The following is a 24,181-nucleotide window of genomic DNA, read 5'->3' on the forward strand; positions in this document are numbered from 1 at the left end:
ATTTGGAACCAGTCTGTTGTTCCATGTCCAGTTCTAACTGTTGCTTCTTGACCTGCATACAGGTTTCCCAGGAGGCAGATAAAGTGGTCCGGTATTCCCATCTCTTTCAAAATTTTTCACAGTTTGTTGTCCTCCACACAGTCAAAGGCTTTAGTGTAGTCAATAAAGCAGAAGTAGATGTTTTTCTGGAACTCTCTTGCTTTTTCAGTGATCCAACAGATGTTTGCAATTTGATCTCTGGTTCCTCTGCATTTTCTAAATCCAGCTTGAACATCTGGAAGTTCCTGGTTCATGTACTGTTGAAGCCTGTCTCAGAGGATTTTGAGCATCACTTTGCTAGCGCATGAGATGAGTGCAATTGTGCAGTAATTTGAACATTCTTTGGCATTGCCTTTCTTTGGGATTGGAATAAAAACTGACCTTTTCCATTCCTGTGGCCACTGCTGAGTTTTCCAAATTTGCTGGCATATTGAATGCAGAACTTTCACAACATCATCTTTTAGGATTTGAAATAGCTCAACTGGAATTCCATCACCTCCTCTAGCTTCTTTCATAGTGATGCCTCCTAAAGCCCACTTGACTTCACGTTCCAAGATGTTTGGCTCTAGGTGAGTGATCACACCATCGTGGTTATCTGGGTCATGAAGATCTTTTTGTATAGTTCTTCTGTGTAGTCTTGCCACCTTTTCTTAGTATCTTCTGCTTCTGTCAGGTCCATACCATTTCTCTACTTTATTGTGCCCATCTTTGCATGCAGATATTACTGATATGTGCCCATCTTTGCATTTAACATATTACTGATAAGTAATCATACTATTTTGGGGGGCTCCAAAATCACTGCAGATGGTGACTGTAGCCATGAAATTAAAAGACACTTACTCCTTGGAAGGAAAGTTATGACCAACCTAGACAGCATATTAAAAAGCAGAGACATTACTTTGTCAACAAAGGTCCATCTAGTCAAGGCTATGGTTTTTCCAATAGTCATGTATGGATGTAAGAATTAGACTATAAAGAAAGCTGAGTGCTGAAGAATTGATGCTTTTGAACTGTGGTGTTGGAGAAGACCCTTGAGAGTCCCTTGGACTGCAAGGAGATCCAACCAGTCCATCCTAAAGGAGATCAGTCCTGGGTGTTCATTGGAAGGACTTATGTCAAAGCTGAAACTCCTATACTTTGGCCACCTGATATGAAGAGCTGACTCATCGGAAAAGACCCTAATGCTGGGAAAGATTGAGGGCAGGAGGAGAAGGGGACAATAGAGGATGAGATGGTTGGATGGCATCACCGACTCAATGGAGATGAGTTTTGGTGAACTCTGGGAGTTGGTGATGGACAGGGAGGGCTGGCATGTTGTGATTCATGGGGTCACAAAGAGTTGGACACAACTGAACGATTGAACTGAACTGAATCATATAAGTGAAGTAAGTCAGAGAGAAAAAGGCAAATATCATATGATATCATTTATATGTTCAGTTCAGTCACTCTGTCATGTCTGACTCTTTTTGACCCCATGGACTGCAGCATGCCAGGCTTCCCTGTCCATCATCAGCTCCCAGAGCTTACACAAACTCATGTCCATCAAGTCGGTGATGCCCCAACCATCTCATCCTCTGTCTTCCCCTTCTCCTCCTACCTTCAATCTTTTCCAGCATCAGGGTCTTTTCTACTGAGTCAGTTCTTCACATCAGGTGGCCAAAGTATTGGAGCTTCAGCTTCAGCATCAGTCCTTCCAATGAATATTCGGGACTGATTTCCTTTAGGATTGACTTGTTTGATCTCTTTGCAGTCCAAGAGACTCTTAAGAGTCTTCTTCAACACCACAGTTCCACATTTATATGTGGAGCCAGAAAAAAAAAAACATAATAATACAAACAAACTCATTTATAAAGCAGTAACAACACTCACAGACATAGAAAACAAACTTATGGTTACCAAAGGGGAAAGTACCTGGAGGGATAAATTAGGAGCTTTGGATTAACATAGACACACTACTGTATATAAAACAGTTAAGAAAACAAGGTCCCACTCCATAGCACAGGGACTATATTCCTTTTTTTATAATAGCATATAATGGAAAAAAACCTGAAAAAGAATATATATGTACATATATATGGGTTTTTCTGGTGGCTGAGATGGTAAAGAATCTCCTGCAGCGCGAGACCTAGCTTCAATCCCTGGGTCAGGAAGATCCCCTGGAGAAGGGAATGGCAACCAGTTCCAGTACTGTTCACTGGAGAATTCCATGGACAGAGGAGCCTGCCATGCTACAGTCCATGGGGTCTCAAAGAGTCAGACACAACTGAGCAACTAACACTGTTCATATATATATATATATATATATATATATATATATATATATGTATATATATTTGAATCACTTTGCTGTACACCTAAAACTAATACAACAATATAAATCTATTATACATCACAAAAAACCTAAAAAATAAAACATTACTGTTAACTAGATTATACCATGGATTAATTACCATATTTTTTTAAAGCAAGACCAATACCATATTAACTGTGCTCATTTGATGTTGCTTCCAAATGTTATAAACATAAAAATGTAAAAATACATATATCACCTCTTAGAAGTGACTAAATACTATAATGATCTTTAGGTCTGGGGATGAGCAAAGTTTCAAAGGAGAGCAGGTAGACCGTCAGATCTTTGCTTTGGCTCCCAAACCAAAGGACCTGGAGTGGCATTTGGAAAAGGAATTGAGAGGCCTGCCTTCCTTGGAGAGCTAGTAAAACTTTCCAGATGAAAAAGGTAGGATGTGGAATATTGAACAAACATAGTCTATTTCTACTTATTTGGATTTGCCTTTAGTCACATAATTAAGTTTTAATTACCCTAAAGGAGAGTGAAGTTTTAATATTTAAACAAGTAGCATTCATTAATTCAGTAAATATCTGAGTACCTGTCATAGGCCAGGCACCATGATAGACGCCGCAGACACCGTGACGAACTAGACAGCATCTTCACGCGTGAAGCCGACAGCTAAGTGATGACAACTGAGACAGTGTAGTCCAGCACTGGGGCGGCTCAACGAGCAGCGAGAGACGTGACCACTTCAAAGAACGTTTTGCAGCCTGTTCGGTTCCTCCACTCAGAGCAATGCTGGGCCAACAACCAATTCTTGCTCTCTGGCCCTCCGGTGGCTCCATCTTATTCACGTCTACATTTTCCCCTCTGGAAACCAGTTAAAACAGCAGCATTGATTAGGCATCAGGTTTTTCCTTTTCTTTTTTTCCCATGAATGTAGTTCTTTTCTTTTCTGTCTGTGATCTTTTGCTTGCAGAATATATTTTATAAAGTGCTTTCTGGAGATAAGAGAATCATATCCATTAAGAACTGATTTATTAGCTTAACCTTCAGAGAGAAGCCTTATTTCCAAGCTCTGGTGGGCACCTCAGTGTTACCTCAACTTCGAGGACACAATATGCCAGTTACCAACACCTACCACATTTACTGAGCACTTACAATGTAGCCAGCACTGTGTTAGACAGGCAGGGTACGAAGATCAAAAGGATACACACAGATCTTGATCTCTAACATCTTATGGCTGATGTATAAAATGATAACTTGTCCAATGAGACAGCTTGTGCTAAATCAGGGCTGTAGACAGGAAGTGCTAAAGAGCTCTGTGGAGGAAAGATGTGGGTTGCCTAGATTTCAGCAAAGATAGGCTCCTAGTTCTCCTCATTGAATTCCTTCCTGTTATCACCAAGACAAGTTAAAAGTCCATCCAATCCTAAGCATTTGGGCCAAGCCTACTTTTATAAATTCATCTTCTTATCTTTACCACTATATGATGAATTCTTTTAGTTTGGGTTAAACTTAATCTCTACACAAATTGGCTCTCAGTAAAGTAAAAAAAAAAAAAGTGAAGTCTTGAATACACTGTACTAGGCACAATGTGAGAATACAAACATATAAGGCCTTTCTTCCTTCTGAGTAGTTTGCAGTCTGATTTAAGGCAAAGTGATGAAAATCCTGAAGTTAAGATACAGAATAATATTATATAAAACCTAGAGTTAAATATTAAAACTGTGCAGTGCAATTAAGGAAACTCTACAATCTTGTTATTGGAAGGTTTTCATTCACCTGGTAAAACAAATTTTTTCTAGCACCAATGGAATGAAAATAGAAAGTGACTCAGAACTGAGTGAGCTGAGGCAGAGAAGGGTGGGCTTAGTCATTTTAAGTGGTGAGTGATGGCAGCTGAGGAACAAGAAGTAGCTTTTTCAGGACTTAGTCCATGCTGGGGATTGGCTGCTCTCCTGTAGTTCAAACAGTGCAGGTGCCTAGAGAGGGAGGGTGCTCTTCTCAGGTCGTGTTTTGTGAGTCCTTCACATCCTGTTCTCAGAGCTCAGGCATGCTCACCTCTCAGGCTGGACAGGAATCCAGGCAGGAGCTGAAACAAAAGGAAGTGAGAGCTAAAGTCCCATTTATTGAGCACAGTCTGCGTTCTAGGCATACTCCTTGCATGCATGCTAAGATGCTTCAGTTGTGTCTGACTCTTTGCCGCCTTATGCACTGTAACCCACCAGGCTCCTCTGTCCATGGGATTCTCCAGGCAAGAATACTGGAGTGGGATACCATGCCCTTCTTCACTCTAGGCATAGTACATGGTAAATATTTTGCATCCAATATCTTATCTTATTTTCAAAAAGTTTGATATGGTATGTATATTATTCCCCTTTTACAAGTGGGAAAAGTGAACCTCAGAGAATTTGATGGTTTGTCTCAGATCAAATGCCTAGTCACTGGTACAGCTGGAATTTCAACACTTATCAGACTCCTAAGCCTGTGCTCTTCCTACACCTTAGTCATAGGGGATACTGAGAAGACATGCGTCTCCCTGGCAGCAACCACACAGGCCTCACCCCTTAGCAAGGTAGTGGTCTTGTCTTTAGCAGTGTAGAAGAGAGAAGGAGGGAAATCATGTTTCTGAATGCTTCCCTGTGGCCTGGACTGTAGTTTTAGCTGTAGGTTTCTGCCAACAGAGATCACCACCCACATGCACCAGATCTGTAATTGTTGTTTAGTCGCTAAGTCGTGTCCAACTCTTTTTGACCCCATGGACTGTAGTCTGCCAGGCTCCTCTGTCCAGGGGATTTCGCAGGCAAGAATACTGGAGTGGGTTGCCATTTCCTACTCCAAGGGATCTTCCTGACCCAAGGATCAGACCCATTCTGTCTCCTGCATTGCAGGCAGATTCTTTGCCACTTGGGAAGCCCTGTTTATAATTAGAAAATAATTTAACTCTAGGGAAGGCAGTGAGGCAGCAGAATGCAACATCCCCTTGTACGCTGTATGCGTCCAGTAAACAATGAGCAGAAAATTTTTTTTAACATGCCCAGATGATGAAACAGCTGGTGTTCATCAAGGCATTCCAGTGAAGAACTCATGAAACTATAAAAATTCTGTTTAATCCTCACTATTACCTCTTGCCCCTTGTCAGTAACTCTTGAAGAATAATGACATGAAAGATATTCCCAGTTTAGAGTTCTCTTCAGTTTTTACCAATCTCACCCTACCTCCCCCCCTCCCCTCTTCTACTTCTTTCAGACACAGGATAGGGGCAGAGATGTGCAGTGGAATAAAACACAGGTAGAGGAATTAGGAGGCTTGGACCCTAATCCTAGTTTGCTGATAATAGTTATATAATTTAGAGCAAGTAACTTTGGATTCTTTGCTGCCATTACCTTACCGGAGACAATGGACTACCACAATACTTCGGTGAGAGGATTGTTCTGTTAAAACTAGCGCCAATATTCAAGGTGTAGAAACTGAAGCTGAGTTTGGGTGACCTCATTCAATAGGAAAGATGTCCAGGTGAAAGGTTTTGGGCACAGATGAATGAGTTGTTCAGAAACACAAAGGAGGAGAGGGTAATTTTTTCTTTCCACAGGAATTATTTTGTGGATCATACCTAATTCCTTGTATGGTTTGAGACCAGTGATCTAATTATTAAATAATTAAGCTAAAGGGATTTGGGAAGAGGAGAGCATCCATTTTTTTGGAGATGACAAGGAAATATTTTACTCTGGATGTTTAATAGAGATTTAAAAAATACAGATACAGTAGGAATTGAACATCAGTAAGATGCAAACTTGTCATTGTAACATTGCTTTGGAAAAACGCCTTCTTGATCATGATGATTAGAGAAATGCAAAAGAAATGCAAAAGAATTGCAAACATTCGCACTGAATTAAAGAAATCTATCCCATCTTTGGTCCACATAGTTTTAGCCACAGAAGAGCTGCCTTTTTTTGTGTTTGTGTTTGTTACAGATATGAAAATGTTAACTTTAGAATCTGATCTGGTTATTTGTTACTGTAAGAGTTTGCTAGTCCTTTATCCTCTTTCTTTTCACATTTATAATTCAAGAATATCGGTGTTAATAAATATTTTTATTTGCAAGTGACAAGAACCCAACTTGAATGGTCTCCAGCAGACAATGGAAATAAATATAACAGTGCATGTAACCAAATTGTGTTAAGGACATGCCAAGCTTACTTTGACATGCCTTGAACTAGAATTCAAATGCTTTCAGAATTTTCTTGTTTTTCCTTTCTTGTCTTCATTTCTGCTTTTTGGCTGTATTCTCTTGGGTACTTAATTGCTTAACTTCAGGCTCACATTCACTGAGTCTTTTAAGCAGAGACATGATCCCCAAAACTTCTCCCTGGAAGGAAAAAGGGACTTCTCTCTCCCAACAATAATTTTAAAAAATTCTGGCAAAGCGTTCTGATTTGTTTGGTCTGGGTCCTATGCCCATCAACAGGACAAGTAGATATTGCATGGAAATTTTCCTGTTTTATTGGAACTTCAGCTAAAGCTGAGTTTTGTATCTTCCTATGTGACTGCAGCCATGAAATTAAAAGATGCTTACTCCTTGGAAGAAAAGTTATGACCAACCTAGATAGCATATTCAAAAGCACAGACATTACTTTGCCAACAAAGGTCCATCTAGTCAAGGCTATGGTTTTTCCAGTGGTCATGTATGGATGTGAGAGTTGGACTGTGAAGAAAGCTGAGTACCGAAGAATTGATGCCTTTGAACTGTGGTGTTGGAGAAGACTCTTGAGAGTCCCTTGGACTGCAAGGAGATCCAACCAGTCCATTCTGAAGGAGGTCAACCCTTGGATTTCTTTGGAAGGACTGATGCTGAAACTGAAACTCCAGTACTTTGGCCACCTCATGCGAAGCGTTGACTCATTGGAAAAGATTCTGATGCTGGGAGGGATTGGGGGCAGGAAGAGAAGGGGATGACCGAGGATGAGATGGCTGGATGGCATCACTGACTTGATGGACGTGAGTGTGAGTGAACTCCGGGAGTTGGTGATGGACAGGGAGGCCTGGGGTGCTGTGATTCATGGGGTTGCAAAGAGTCGGACATGACTGAGCGACTGAACTGAACTGAACTGATGCGATCCATCACCCCAGGATTTTCTTAGATCCCCTCCCACTTGGTTGTTTCCTCTAGAATGTTTTATGTATGTCTCCATTATAATGCATATTTCATTGCATAGAATTATATACTTATATCTCTTACTTTTCAGATTGTGAACTCTTCCAGATTAAGGTCTAAATTTTGTTTAACTATATTATCCACAGCATCTAAAATGATGCCTAGAACTTGCATGCCAAGTCACTTTAGTCCTATCTGACTCTTTGCAACCATATGTATGGTAGTCCATCAGACTCCTTTGTCCATGGGATTCTCCAGGCAAGAATACTGGAGTGGGTTGCCATTTCTTCCTCCAGGGGATCTTCCTGACCCAAGGATCTAACCTGCATCTCTTGACTCCTGCACTGGCAGGTAGGTTCTTTACCACTAGGGCTACCTGGGAAGCCCTGCCCATAACTTAATAAAACCTTAGTATTCGTTGATGATAAATTGAAAGGATGCACAGACAAAAGTATAGGGTGTTTGGAATAAGATTTTTTATTCAATTATAAAATGTTAGCTCACCAATTGAAAGGCAGACTGGTGAATGGATTTTTTAAATGATCCAACTAGATGCTGTCTACAAGAGATTCATTTTAGATCCAAAAATAAAAATAGATTGAAAGTGAAAGGATGAAAAAAAAAAGTCACCCCATGCAAACAGCAACCAAAAGAGAGCTTGGGTAGCTATACTAATTAGACAAAATACACTCCAAAAATTGTTATAAGAGATGAAAAAAGTCATTATATACTGATAAAAGGATCAGTTGATCAGGATGGTATAATTATACACATAACTGCACTGAACAACAGAGCCCCCCAAATGTGGAGCCACATCAACAGAATTCAAGAGGGAAATGAAGAGTCTACAGTAATAGTTGGAAACTTAAATACATCATTTTTGACAATGGGTAAAACATCTAGACGAAGATAAAGAAACAAATGATTATAAAACTCTTCAGTGAAAATTTATGAGCAAGTCTTTGTGACCTTGGATTTGACAATGGACTTAGATATGACACTAAAAGGATCCACACACAAAAAGATAAATTTGACATTATCAAAATAAAATATTTGCACATTAGAGGGCATTATCAAGAAAATGAAACAGCAACCTACAAAATGGGCAAAAATATTTTCAAATCACATATCTGATAATGACCTAGGATGAAGGATATATAAAGAACTCATACAACTCAATGACAAAAAGAAAAAAAACCTAATTTAAATATGAGCAAAATATATGAATAAATATTATTCCAAGGAAGATATACAAATGACTAGCAAATACATGAAAATATGCTCAGCATCATTATTCATCAGGGATATGCAAATCAAAACAAAATATCTCACCACTCTACACCCACTTAGATGGCCATTTGAATAATGGAAAATAACAAAAGTTGGTGAGGATGTGGAATCCTCATACATGGCTGATGAGAATGTAAAATGATTCAATCACTGTGAAAAACAGTTTGGCAATTTCTCAAAAAGTGATTCATAGAACTATCATTGTTGTTCAGTCATTCAGTTGTGTCTCTTTGCAACCCATGGACTGTAGCACGCCAGGCCTCCCTGTCCCTCACTCTCTCCCAGAGTTTGCCCAAATTCATGTGCACTGAGTTGGTGATGCTATCCAACCATCTCATCCTATCTATCATATGACCCAGCAATTCCACTCCTAGGTATATAACCAATATAAACCAAATGAAACCACCTACTCAAATACCTGTACATGAGTGTTCATAGCAACATTATTCACAATAGCCAAAATGTGGAAATAACCCAAATGTTCATCAATGGATAACTGGATATAAGCGAATTGTGGCTTATATATACAATGGATATTATTTGGCCACAAAAGGAATGAAGTATTGATACCTGCTACAGTGAAGATGAATCTGGAAAACATTATGTTAAATAAGAGAATCTAGACAAAAAAGGTCACCTACTGTGTGTTTTCACTCACGTGGAATATTCAGAAAAGGTAAACACAAAGAAACAGCAGATTGACGGTTGTCAGGAGTAGGAGGGAGGGAAAATCGGGGAGTAACAGCTTAATGGGTGAAAAGGAAAAATGAAAGTGTTAATCACTTAGTCATGTCCGACTGTCTGTGACCCGCCAGGCTCCTCTGTCCATGGGATTCTCCAGGCTAGAATACTGGAGGAGCCAATCCCTTCTCCAGGGGATTCTCCCTCCCCAGGGATAGAACCGAGGTCTCCTGCACTGCAGGCAGATTCTTTACTGGAAACAGCAGACTGATGGTTACCAAAGGCTGCGGGGAGGGGAGATTGAGGAGTTTAATATGGGTACAAGGCTTTATTTTGGGGTGATAAAAATGTTTGGAAAGAAGCAGAGGTGGTGTTTTCACAGCATTGGGAATGTAGTAAATGCCTCTAATTGTTCTTTTAAAAATGATACATTTTATATTATGTGACTCTCACCAGAGGAAAACTGGTAAGAAATGAACATGTTTTCACCAAGGTAGCTCTTTATTAAAGCAAAGCTGCTTTGTTTTAATCCCATATGCTTTAAAATCCCTGCCTTGTAGAATTTCAGGAATTCTAAAGTTGAAACTTTTAAACTGAAATTTGCCACCACTCCATATAGCTGAGAGAATCTCAGAATTTACCAAGAACATGCGGATTCTTTGATACATACATACCTGCTCATCATATTCACCTATCATTGAATGCCTATTTCAACAATCAAACCTGTGGCTTTTCAATTCTATCACCCCTACTGGTCTGATCTAAGTTCCCTCTTGTTTCTGCATTATTATTTTTCCTTTAGGGTTGTTTTTTTCCTCCTATGGATAGTTGTGGTTTGTAAGACTGAAGCAAACAAAACAAAACAAAGAAAATCCCCAATAACAACAAAAAACCCTCTGATGCTGAGCCAGAAAATAGTTTCTGGAAAGGAATTGGAGTTGGAAAGCCCATGGAACAGTGTCCAACCCTTGACATCGAAGAAGATCATTGCTCATGTAATCCTGAGTGTGTTAAAAGCTCTGCTAAGCAACACCCATTCTAATTTATTTAGTCTAAGAGTTTATTTCCATTTCATGCCACAATGAATTTACAACATGATGAAAAAATCCAACCTTGCTATGCTACCAAAAACTGAGCCACTCTCAGCTTGGGAACAGTGAGTCAAAAATGCAGCCTGCTTGGTCAGTCTTTGTTCATCCCCTCAAACTGACCTCTTGGTGTGTTTAAACTGTAAAGGCACTTTCCTTTGTGACATTTTCAGTGACCACATCAACTGACTCCCAGCAGCGTGCAGTGTTGAGATATGTTTTTCTCTCAAGTTTGCATTTTCTTGTAAAGTGCAATAAACTTGCCCAGAAAATGCTTCTATCAAACCTTATCTTTGATTCTCTGGGGTTTCCGTGCAATATATTGTGTTGCTCCTGACATCACGATCTCCATGGCAACTCCTGAATGAGACTTTTCATGGTCAAAAAAGGAGAAAAAATAGATGCAAAGAAATTTCTCTTCAATCTTAATAGACTTGGTCATTTATTATTGAGAGGAGAGGGAATGGGAAGGATTGAATTATATTACTTGAGGCTAACCACAGAAATTTCAAGTCACACTCTTAAGCCTCTCAATCAGGAATCTCCATCTTTCCAATTTCTTCTTCATGCTCTCCATAAAAGATATGGTAATATAACTGTTATGAGGCTTACTTAAATAGGTATTCTGGGTATTAAGTGAAAGAAGACTTGACTGAGAATATGGAAGAGGGCCTATTGACAAGTCCCAGGTTTAAACCAGCCCCCCACCCCATCATGGTAAACAGTTTTCTGACTGTGTGATCTTCATCTAGTCAATCAACTTCTCTATAAGTTTCCTCAGTTAGTAAAGAGAAGGCAGTACTCATTTTGCCACCCCTAGAGGTACATTGTAAGGGTAAAATATCTGATTTTTGTATATCTCAGGATATGCATTTTTGGAAACCAACTAGCAAAAAATACAGTTTTTAATAATCATTTATATAACATATTTCAACTATAATAGCTGACACATCCATAATTCTTTCTAAGAAAATATGCCTCTTGATTAAGAAGGGATTTAGATAGCCATATTTAGTGCTATGTAACTCCGCCTCACCACAGCCTAGAAGTTGGCATGTAAAAAATCCATAATACAGCCTGGTATGAAAAGAGGAGGTGAATAAATGAGATTCTCTCTGAAATTTACACTGGAAAATGATAAGAGTCAATATCCAAAACTGAGAGATATAGGCAGAGAACAGTCCCTGGGAAGAACCAGGGCCGATGGAGACTGTGAAATTTATGAGAAAAAGAATACTGGCAAAGTAGATATTATAAAGCAGCAGATACTATTAATATGAGCTCAGTAAAAAGTACAGAGAAAAAATGAAAAGTTTAAGTCAGTTGTGGTGGCAAGAGAAAAATAGTTTATATTTGCAGAAGGAAGTTAAGAGATACCACTTATTAAACAAACATTAGTTTGGTGCTTATTATAAAATGCAGAGCATTGGGGATTCAACAGTAAGACAGCTCTGATTTCATGGTGCCAACAAATGAACAGGTTATTATATTGAATAATATATTCTAAGTACCATGATAGAGAATATATTAAATACTGTGGGTAGTTTAAGACTTTCCAAAGAAATTGGCAATTTAATATTTTATCAGGTCTGGACTATTGGACAAGTAGGAGTAATTCTGGTGAAAGTGATAGTAAAAGATATTTTAAACTATTGAAAAAATACATGGAAAGGCTTGGTAATGAGACATCGGCAGTTTTCCAGCACCAAGACACATATATTTCTATAATTAGTTTCATTCTTCTAAGCTTTGCTTTGAGCCAAACTTTGCTCCTCCTGACACCTACAGAGTCTAACTTAAACATATGGCTATAAGACTTAAGACAGTTCATGTGAAGCTAAGGTGTATAGAGACATATGACATTGTCCTGCTCTTAAGAAGTTTCTGCTGTTAAGAAGTTTATGATGTATATGAGCAGATGGACTATCAATAAGAAATAAATATGAGAACTAATAATAAACTGAAAAAATGATAGTGAAGTTGCTCAGTCGTGTCCAACTCTTTGTGACCCCATGGACTGTAGCCTACCAGGCTCCTCGGTCCATGGAATTTTCCAGGTAACAGTACTAGAGTGGGTTGCCATTTCCTTCTCCAGGGCATCTTCCCAACCAAGGGATCAAACCCGGGTCTCCCGCATAGCAGGCAGACACTTTGCCATCTAAGCCACCAGGGAATGTCAGTTCAGTTCAGTTCAGTTGCTCAGTCATGTCCGACTCTTTGCGACCCCAGGAGTCGCAGCACCCCAGGCCTCCCTGTCCATCACCAACTCCCAGAGTTCACTCAGACTCACGTCCATTGAGTCAGTGATGCCATCCAGCCATCTCATCCTCTGTCATCCCCTTCTCTTCCTGCCCCCAATCCCTCCCAGCATCAAAGTCTTTTGCAATGAGTCAACTCTTCACGTGAGGTGGCCAAAGTACTGGAGTGTCAGCTTCAGCATCATTCCTTCCAAAGAAATCCCAGGGTTGATCTCCTTCAGAATGGACTGGTTGGATCTCCTTGCAGTCCAAGGGACTCTCAAGAGTCTTCTCCAATGCCACACTTCAAAAGCATCAGTTCTTTGGTGCTCAATTTCTTCACAGTCCAACTCTCACATCCATACATGACTACTGGAAAAACCATAGCCTTGACTAGAAGAACCTTTGTGGGCAAAGTAATGTCTCTGCTTTTGAATATACTATCTAGGTTGGTCATAACTTTTCTTCCAAGGAGTAAGCGTCTTTTAATTTCATGGCTGCAGTCACCATCTGCAGTGATTTTGGAGCCCAATAATATAAAGTCTGACACTGTTTCCACTGTTTCCCCATCTATTTCCCATGAAGTGATGGGACCAGAGGCCATGATCTTCGTTTTCTGAATGTTGAGCTTTAAGCCAACTTTTTCACTCTCCTCTTTCACTTTCATCAAGAGGCTTTTGAGTTCCTCTTCACTTTCTGCCATAAGGGTGGTGTCATCTGCATATCTAAGGTTATTGATATTTCTCCCGGCAATCTTGATTCCAGCTTGTGCTTCTTCCAGCCCAGAATGTCTCATGATGTACTCTGCATAGAAGTTAAATAAGCAGGGTGACAATATACAGCCTTGATGTACTCCTTTTCCTATCTGGAACCAGTCTGTTCTATGTCCAGTTCTAACCGTTGCGTCCTGACCTGCATATAGGTTTCTCAAGAGGCAGGTCAGGTGGTCTGGTATTCCCATCTCTTTCAGAATTGTCCACAGTTTATTGTGATCCACACAGTCAAAGGCTTTGGCATAGTCAATAAAGCTGAAGCAGATGTTTTTCTGGAACTCTTTTGTTTTTTCGATGATCCAGTGGATGTTAGCAATTTGATCTCTGGTTCCTCTGCCTTTTCTAAAACCAGCTTGAACATCTGGAAGTTCACAGTTCACGTGTTGCTGAAGCCTGGCTTGGAGAATTTTCAGCATTACTTTACTAGCATGGGAAATAGATGGGGAAACAGTGTCAGACTTTATTTTTTTGGGCTCCAAAATGACTGCAGATGGTTCCTGCAGCCATGAAATTAAAAGATGCTTATTCCTTGGAAGAAAAGTTATGACCAACCTAGATAGTATATTCAAAAGCAGAGACATTACTTTGCCGACTAAGGTCCGTCTAGTCAAGGCTATGATTTTTCCTGTGGTCATGTATGGATGTGAGAGTTGGACTGTGAAGAAGGCTGAGCGTCGAAGAATTGATGCTTTTGAACTGTGGTGTTGGAGAAGACTCTTGAGAGTCCCTTGGACTGCAAGGAGATCCAACCAGTCCATTCTGAAGGAGATCAGCCCTGGGATTTCTTTGGAATTATGCTAAAGCTGACTCTCCAGTACGTTGGCCACCTCATGAGAAGAGTTGACTCATTGGAAAAGACTCTGATGCTGGGAGGGATTGGGGGCAGGAGGAGAAGGGGACAACTGAGGGTGAGATGGCTGGATGGCATCACAGACTCAATGGACGTGAGTCTGAGTGAACTCCGGGAGATGGTGATGGACAGGGAGGCCTGGGGTGCTGCGATTCCTGGGGTCGCAAAGAGCAGGACATGACTGAGCGACTGAACTGAACTGAACTGAGATGAGTGCAATTGTGCGGTAGTTTGAGCATTCTTTGGCATTGCCTTTCTTAGGGATTGGAATGAAAACTGACCTTTTCCAGTCCTGTGGCCACTGCTGAGTTTTCAAAATTTGCTGGCATATTGAGTGCAGCATTTTCACAGCATCATCTTTCATGATTTGATAAGCTCAACTGGAATTCCATCACCTCCACGTGCTCTCTTTGTAGTGATTCTTTCTAAGGCATTTAATTATGTTCTAAATTCCAAGTTATAAGTATTTAAGTAAATATAGGACAGTACATTTTACATGAATTCAAAGATGACAAGCCATAATTTTAAATTATTAAATACAAGCTTCTCTTAAAAAGAGATGTTTTCTTTGTGTTTACTGTGGAGCTGTACATAAAACATCTTATAGGTATAGCAGTCTGTTTTAAGCTGATAACAACTTAACTTCAATTGCATAAACAAGTTTATACCTTTACTTCTCCCACTTCCTTTATGTTATTAACATCATGATTGATATTTTTCATATTGTGTATCCATTCATATATTTTTGTACTTATAATTATTTTAAATAAATTTGTCTTTTAACTTTTATATTAGAATCAAAAATGATTTACATAGTGCCATTACAGTATTATAGTATTTTATTATATATATAAATATATATATACTGACCTTTAAGTCTTCCCTTAAAGGTAGGAGAAGGCAGGAGGAGAAGGGGACAACAGAGAATGAGATGGTTGAATGGAATTACTGACTCAATGAGTTTGAGCAAACTCCAGGAGATGGTGAAGGACAGGTAAGCCTGGCGATCTGCAGTCCATGGGGTTGCAAAGAATTGGACACTACTGAGTCACTGATCAACAACAAAAGCCTTCTCTAGTGGCTCAGATGGTTAACAATCTGTCTGCAATGAAGGAGACCTGGGTTCCATCCTTGGGTCAGGAAGATCTCCTGGAGAAGGAAATGGCAACCCACTCCAGCATTCTTGCCTGGGAAATCCCATGGACAGAGGAGCCTGGAGGGCTGCGTTCCATGGGGTCACAAAGAGTCAGATATGACTGAGTGACTAGCACACTTCCATCTTCTTTTCCACTTTATTTTTTTAATTGAAGGATATTTACATTACAGAATTTTGTGGTTTTCTGTCATTATATTAACAAGAATCAGTCATAGGTACACCCATGTTCCCTCCCTCCCTCCCATCTCCCTCCCCATCCCATACTTCTACATTGTCACAGAGGTCCTGTTTGAGTTCCCAGAGTCATATAGCAAATTCCCATTGGCTATCTATTTTACATATGATATTATAATTTTCCATATCACTCTCTCCATACATCTCACCCTTTCCCTCCTTCCCTCCCACCATGTCCTTAGGTCTGTTTTCTATGTCTGTTTCTCCATTGCTGCTCTGAAAATAAATTCATCAGACAATCCTTTCTAGATTCCGTATATATGCATCAGAATATGATATTTATATTTCTATTTCTGACTTACTTCACACTATATAATAGGCTCTAGGTTTGTCCACCTCATTAGAACTGATTTAAATGTGTTCCTTTTTATGGCTGAGTAGTATTCCATTGTATATATGTACCACAACTTCTTTATCCATTGTTGATGGACATCTAGGTTGCTTCCATGTTCTAGTCACTGTAAATAGTACTGCAATGAATAATGGGATACATGTGTCTTTTTCAATTTTGGATTCCTCAGAGTTTATTCCTTAGTAGTGGGATTGCTGGGTTATATGGTCGTTTTATTCCTAGTGTTTTAAGGAATCTCCATACCATCTTCCACAGTGATTATATCAATGTACATTCCCACCAGCAATGCAAGAAGATTCCCTTTTCCCCACACACTCTCCATTGTTTATTATTTGTAGACTGTTTGATGATGGCATTCTGACTGATGTGAGGTGATATCTTATTGTAGTTTTGATTTGCATTTCTCTCATAATGAGCAATGTTGAGCATCTTTTCATGTGTTTGCTAGCTATCTGTATGTCTTCTTTGGAGAAATGTCTGTTTAGGTCTTTTCCCCAGTTTTTGATTGGGTTGTTTGTTTTTCTGGTATTGAGTTGTATGTGATGCTTATACATTTTGGAAATTAATTCTTTGTCAGCTGTTTCCTTTGCTATTATTTTCTCCCATTCTGCGGGTTGTCTGTAGTTTCCTTTTTTATTCAAAATCTTTTAAGTTTAATCTGGTTCCATTTGCTTATTTCTGTTTTTATTTCCATTGCTTTAGAAGGTGGGTCATAGAAGATCTTGCTTTGATTTATATTATCAAGTGTTCTGCCAATATTTTCCTTTAAGAGTTTTATAGTTTCTGGTCTTACACTTAAGTCTTTAATCCATTTTGAGTTTATCTTTATATGGCATTAGGAAGTATTCTAATTTCATTCTTTTGCACATAGTTGTCCAGTTTTCCCAGTACCACTTATTGAAGAGGTTATCTTTGCCCCATTGTATATTCTTGCCTCCTTTGTCAGAAATAAGGTACCCATAGGTGTGTGGGTTTTTCTCTGGGCTCTCTATCTTGTTCCATTGATCTATATTTCTGATTTTGTGCCAGTACCATACTATCTTGATGACTGTAGCTTTGTAGTATAGTCTGAAGTCAAGAAGGTTGATTCCTCCCGTTCCATTCTTCTTTGTCAAGACTGCTTTGGCTATTTGGGGTCTTTGGTGTTTCCATATGAACTGTGAAATTTTTTGTTCTAGTTCTGTCAAAAATGCCATTGGTAATTTGATAGGGATGGCATTGAATCTGTAGATTGCATTTGGTAGTATAGTCATTTTCACAACCTTGATTCTTCCTACCTAGGAGCATGAAATATCTATCTGTTTATGTCATCTTTGATTTCTTTCATCAGTGTCTTATAATTTTATGCACACAATTCTTTTGTTTCTTTAGGTAGGTTTATTCCTAGATATTATATTCTTTTTTTTTCATTCTTGCAATGGTGAATGGGATTGATTCCTTAATTTCTCCTTCTGATTTTTCATGCAAGTGCTTTCTCTGTATTGACCTTGTATCCCATGAATTTGCTGAATTCACTGATTAGCTCTAATAATTTTCTGATAGTTTCCTTTGGGTTTTCTATGTATAGTATCATGTCATCTGCAAACAGGAGAGTTTTACTTCTTCTTTTCCAATATGGATTCCTTTTATTTCTTTTTCTTCTCTAATTGCAATAGCTAAGATTTCCAAAAATATGTTGAATAATAATGGTGGGAGTGGACACCCTTGTCTTGTTCTTAATCTTAGAGGGAAGTTTTAGTTTTTCACCATTGAGAATAATGTTTGCCATGGGCTTATCTTATATGGCCTTTTCTATGTTGAGGTAGGTTCCTTCTATGCCCATTTTTTGAAGTATTTTTTAAAATCATAAATGGGTGGTGAATTTTGTCAAAGGCTTTTTCTGCATCTATTGAGATGATCATACTATACCCAGCAAAGATCTCATTCAAAATTTATGGAGAAATCAAAAGCTGTACAGACAAACAAATGTTAAGAGAATTTAGTACCACCAAACCAGCCTTACAACAAATACTAAAGGGGATTATATAGCCAGTAAACACAAGAGAAAGGAAAGACCTACAAAAGTGAATTAAAAACAATCAAGAAAATGCCGATAGGAACGTATATATCAATAATTACCTTAAATGTAAATGGATTAAATGCACCAACCAAAAGATGCAGACTGACTGAATGAATACAAAAACAAGACCCATATATATGCTGTCTACAAGAGACACACTTCAGACCTAGAGACACATACAAACTGAAAGTAAAAGGATGGAAAAAGATATTTCATGCAAATGGAAACCAAAAGAAAGCCAGAGTGACAATCCCTATTTCAGACAAAATAGACTTTAAAACAAAGAATATTATAAGAGACAAAGAAGGACAGTACATAATGATCAAGGAATAAATAAAAGAAGAAGATATAGCAATTGTAAATATTTATGCACCCAACATAGGAGCACCTCAATACATAAGGCAAACACTAACAGGCATAAGAAGGGATATTGACAGCAACACAATAATAGTAGGGGACTTTAACACCCCACTTACACAGATGGACAGATCATTAAAACAGAGAAACAATAAGGAAACACAAACATTAAATGAAACATTAGATCAAATGGACTTAATTGATATCTTCAAAATTTTCCATCCGAATGCAGAAGAATACACTTTCTTTTCAAGTGCACATGGAACAGTCTCCAGGATAGACCACATCTTGGGTCACAAATCAAACCTCAGTAAATTGAAGAAAATTGAAATTGTATCAAGCATCTTCTCTGACCACAATGCTATGAGACTAGATATCAGCTACAGGAAAAAAACTGCCAAAAACAAACTCATGGAGGTTAAACAATACATTACTAAATAATAAATATGTTACTGAAGACATAAGAAGGGAAATGCAAAGATTCCTAGAAACAAATGAGAATGAAAACATGAAAACCCAAAACCCATGGGATTCAGAAGAAGCAGTGCTAAGAGGGAGGTTCATAGCAATACAACCCTACCTCAAGAAACAAGAAAAGCATCGAATAGGCAACCTAACTCTATACATAAAGCAGCTAGAAAAAGAAAGCAGCTAAAAAATATCCAAAGTCAGCAGAAGGAAAGAAATCATAAAATCGGAGCAGAAATAAATGGAAAAGAAATGAAGGAAACAACAGCAAAGATTAATAAGACTAAAACTGTTTCTTTGAGATGATAAACAAAATTGACAAACCACTAGCCAGAGTCATCAAGAAAAAAGAGAGAAAAATAAAATCAACAAAATTAGAAATGAAAAAGGAGTGTTTACAACAGACAACACAGAAGGATCGTAAGAGAATATTATGAGCAACTATATGCTAATAAAATGGACAATCCAGAGGAAATGGACAGATTCTTAGGAAAGTTCAACCTCCCAAGACTGAACCAGGAAGAAATAGAAATTAAGAACAAGCTAATCACAAACACTGAAAAAAACAAAAGCCCAGGGCCAGATGGCTTCACAGGGGAATTCTATCAAACATTAAGAGGCAAGCTAATGCCTACTTTTCTGAAACTCTTCCAAAAAACTGCAGAGGAAGGAGCACTTCCAAACTCATTCTATGAGTCCACCATCACCCTGATATCAAAACCAGGCAAAGACAGCACAAAAAAGAAAATTACAGGCCAATATCACTGATGAACACAGATGCAAAAATCCTCAACAAGATTCTAGAAAACAGAATTCAACAATACACTAAAAAGCTCATTCACCATGATCAAGTTGGGTTTATTCTAGGGATGCAAGAATTCTTCAACATATGAGAATCAAAGTGATACACCATATTAACAAATTGAAAGAAATTATCACCTCAACAGATGCAGAAAAAGCACACTTCCTTTAAGAGTAAGGTTTTTACTTTCATATGCTTCAAATTTCTGTTCCCCATCTTTATTGGTTCAATTTGAAGAACTCCCTTTAGCATTTCTTATAAGGCATTTCTAAGGGCTACTAACTCCCTCGGATTTTGTCTGTGAAAGTCTTTATCACTCCTTCGTTTTTGAAGGAGAATTTGCTAGTTGTAGTACTCTTGATAGCTTTTTTCTTTCAGTACTTTGAGAATATTATATAGTATCTTCTGGCCTATAAGGTTATTGCTGAGAAATCTTCTGTAGTTTATCTCCCCATTGACATAACAAATTGCTTTTCTCTGCTGCTTTCCAAATTCTGTCTTTGACTTTTGACAATTTGATTACAATATTCTCAGTGTAGATATCTTTGTTTCACCTGTTTTTTTTTTTTTTTTTGAATCCTTTGGGCTTCTTGGATCTGGCTATCATTTTCTTCCTCAGGTTTGGAAAGTTTTTGACTATTATTTCTTTGAATAAGATTTCTGACTCACTCTTCCTCTCTTTTCCTTTTAGGATATGCATATATTGGTCTAATTGATAATGTTGCCTAAGTCCCTTAAGCTTTTTTCACTCCATTCCTTTTTTTCTTTTTTTTTTTTTTAACCTTTTCTGTTTCTCTGGATAATTTCAAAACTTTTGTGTTTAAACACACTGATTCTTTCTTCTGCTTGATCTAAGCTTCCACTGAACTCCTCTATTGAAATTTTCAGTTCAGTTATTCTTCAGGGTTCTTCGGTGCTAAGATTTCTGTTTGGTTCTTTCCTTTCTTTCTTTTTTTTGGTATTTTCTGTCTCTTAGTTAAAATACTCACTCTTTTTATGCTTTCTTCTCCTGAGTTTACAAATATCTTCCACTTTATCTTGAATTTATTGAATATTTTGAATTCTATGTTAGGTAATTCATATATTTCCTTATTAGTAAGGTCAGTTTCTAGAACATCTTGTTCTTCTGTTTAAGGCATGGGTCCCTGTTTCTTCATTTTCCTTGAGTCTTTGTGTTTGTATTTGCAATTAGAAAATACAGACATCTCTCATAGTCTAGAACTAATACAGAAAAAAAAAAGTATATCACAACAAAAAATTAGGCAAAATACAAAGAGAGACAGCAGAAGAGGAAAAGAAAAACAAAAGAACTATAACACAGAAAATAAAAATTAACAAAATTGCAACAGTAAGTCCTTCTCTATCAGTAATTACTTAAAGTGTAAATGGATTAAACTGTCTGATCAAAAGACATGGAGTGGCTGAATACATTAAAAAATCACAGTATTCAACTATGTGCATTCTATAAAAGACTCATTTTAGTTTTAAGTCTCACACATAGGCTGAAAGTAAAAGGAAAAAAAAAGATATCACATGTAAATGGTAAATAAAGAGAAGAGGCTATGGTTACATCAGAAGAAAATAGACATTAAGACAAACACTGTCACAAGAGACAAAGATGAAATTATGTAAAGATTTATATAATGATAAAAGGGTCAATTCACCAGAAATATATAACAGTAATAGATACATATGCTCCCAGCATCAGAGCACCTGAATATATAAAGTAAACTTTAAAGAACTTAAGAAAGAAATAGTAACATAATATAGTAGGAAACTTAAATACACCATTTTTTCAACAATGAATAGAACATCCTGATGTTCTGTTCATCAGGAAAATAAGGTAATAGTGGACTTGAAGAACACCATAGTTGAAATGAACTTTACAGACATATGCAGAACATTCTACCAACAACAGAATATAGTTGGCACTTGAACAACAAGTGTTTGAATTGTGTGGGCCCACTTACATGTGGAGTTTTTTCAATAGTAAATGCTACAGTATAACATGATTCATAGCTGGTTGAATCTGTGGATGTGGAACTGTGGATAAGGAAGAACCATGGAGTTTATACCTTAAGGAAATGAGACAAAGAAGAATGAACTAAGCCCAAAGTAGTAGAAGGAAGAAACTAATAAAATATTGAAGCAGAAATAAATCAAATACAGAATAGTCAAACAATAGAAAAAAATTAGTAAAAAATAAATATTAAAAAAAGATTAACAAAATTGAGAAAACTTTAGCTTGACTAAGTAATAAAGATGAGAGAAGACTCAAATAAATAAATGACAGAAATAAAAAGTATCATCAGAGACATAAAAAGAAATAAATCATAAGAGAAATAAAAAGGATCATAAGAGCAAAACGTTGGATCATCTGAAGAAATAGGTAAAATTGTAGAAACCTATAATTTACTAAGATTGAATCATGAAGAAATAAAAAGCCTGATCAGACCTATAACTAGTGAGGAAATTGAATTAGAAATCTCAACACTCCCAATGGGCTTCCCAGGTGGTGCAAAGGTAAAGAATTTGCCTGCCAATGCAAGAGATGCAAGAGACATAAGTTCTGTTCCTGGGTTGAGAAGATACCTCTGGAGTAGAAAATGGCTACCCACTCCAGTATTCTTGCCTGGAAAAGTCCATGGTCAGAGAAGCCTGGCAGGCAGTCCATGGAGTCACAAAGAGTTAGACACAACTGAGCATGTGCACACACACACACACACACACACACACACACACTCCCAATAAAGAAAAGCCTAGGTCTAGAAGGCTTTAATGGTAAAGTCTACCAAAAATTTCAGGAAGAATTAATACCAACACTTCTAAAACTCTTCCAAAAATTAAAAAAGTCAGTAACACTTTGAAACTGAACATGTAAGGCTAGCAACACCCTGATGCCAAAACCTGACTTAGACACTGCAAGAAAAGGACACTACAGGTCAATATTCCTGATGAATATCGATGTAAAAAATCCTCAGCAAAACACTACCAAACTGAGCTCAACAGCACATTAAAAGAATTATACAACATGACTAAGTGGGAATTATCCCTGAGATTCAAGGATGGTTCAACATATGAAAATTAATTAATGTGATATACCACATCTCACATGCTAGCAAAGTAATGCTCAAAATTCTCCAAGCCAGGCTTCAGCAATACGTGAACCGTGAACTTCCTGATGTTCAAGCTGGTTTCAGAAAAGGCAGAGGAACCAGAGATCAAATTGCCAACATCTGCTGGATCATGGAAAAAGCAAGAGAGTTCCAGAAAAATATCTATTTCTGTTTTATTGACTATGCCAAAGCCTTTGACTGTGTAGATTACAATAAACTGTGGAAAATTCTGAAAGAGATGGGAATACCAGACCACCTGACTTGCCTCTTGAGAAACCTATATGCAGGTTAGGAAGCAACAGTTAGAACTGGACATGGAACAACAGACTGGTTCCAAATAGGAAAAGGAGGACGTCAAGGCTGTATATAGTCACCCTGCTTATTTAACTTCAATGCAGAGTACATCATGAGAAACGCTGGACTGGAAGAAACACAAGCTGAAATCAAGATTTCCGGGAGAAATACCAATAACCTCAGATATGCAGATGACACCACCCTTATGGCAGAAAGTGAAGAGGAACTTAAAAGCCTCTTGATGAAAGTGAAAGAGGAGAATGAAAAAGTTGGCTTAAAGCTCAACATTCAGAAAATGAAGATCATGGCATCTGGTTCCATCACTTCAAGATAGGGAAACAGTGGAAACAGTGTCAGACTTTATTTTTGGGGGCTCCAAAATGACTGCAGATGGTGACTGCAGCCATGAAATTAAAAGACCCTTACTCCTTGGAAGAAAAGTTATGACCAACCTAGATAGTATATTCAAAAGCAGAGACATTACTTTGTTGACTAAGGTCCATCTAGTCAAGGCTATGGTTTTTCCTGTGGTCATGTATGGATGTGAGAGTTGGACTGTGAAGAAGGCTGAGCACTGAAGAACTGATGCTTTTGAACTGTGGTGTTGGAGAAGATTCTTGAGAGTCCCCTGGATTGCAAAGAGATCCAACCAATCCATTCTGAAGGAGATCAGCCCTGGGATTGCTATGGAAGAAATGATGCTAAAGCTGAAACTCCAGTACTTTGGCCACCTCATGAGAAGAGTTGACTCATTGGAAAAGACTCTGATGCTGGGAGGGATTGGGGGCAGGAGAAGGGGATGACAGAGGATGAGATGGCTGGATGGCATCACTGACTCGATGGACGTGAGTCTGAGTGAACTCCAGGAGTTGGTGATGGACAGGGAGGCCTGGTGTGCTGCGATTCATGGTGTCGCAAAGAGTCGGACATGACTGAG

The sequence above is a fragment of the Capricornis sumatraensis genome, chromosome 16 (genome assembly GCF_032405125.1).
Source record: "Capricornis sumatraensis isolate serow.1 chromosome 16, serow.2, whole genome shotgun sequence".
Taxonomy (NCBI): Eukaryota; Metazoa; Chordata; class Mammalia; order Artiodactyla; family Bovidae; genus Capricornis; species Capricornis sumatraensis.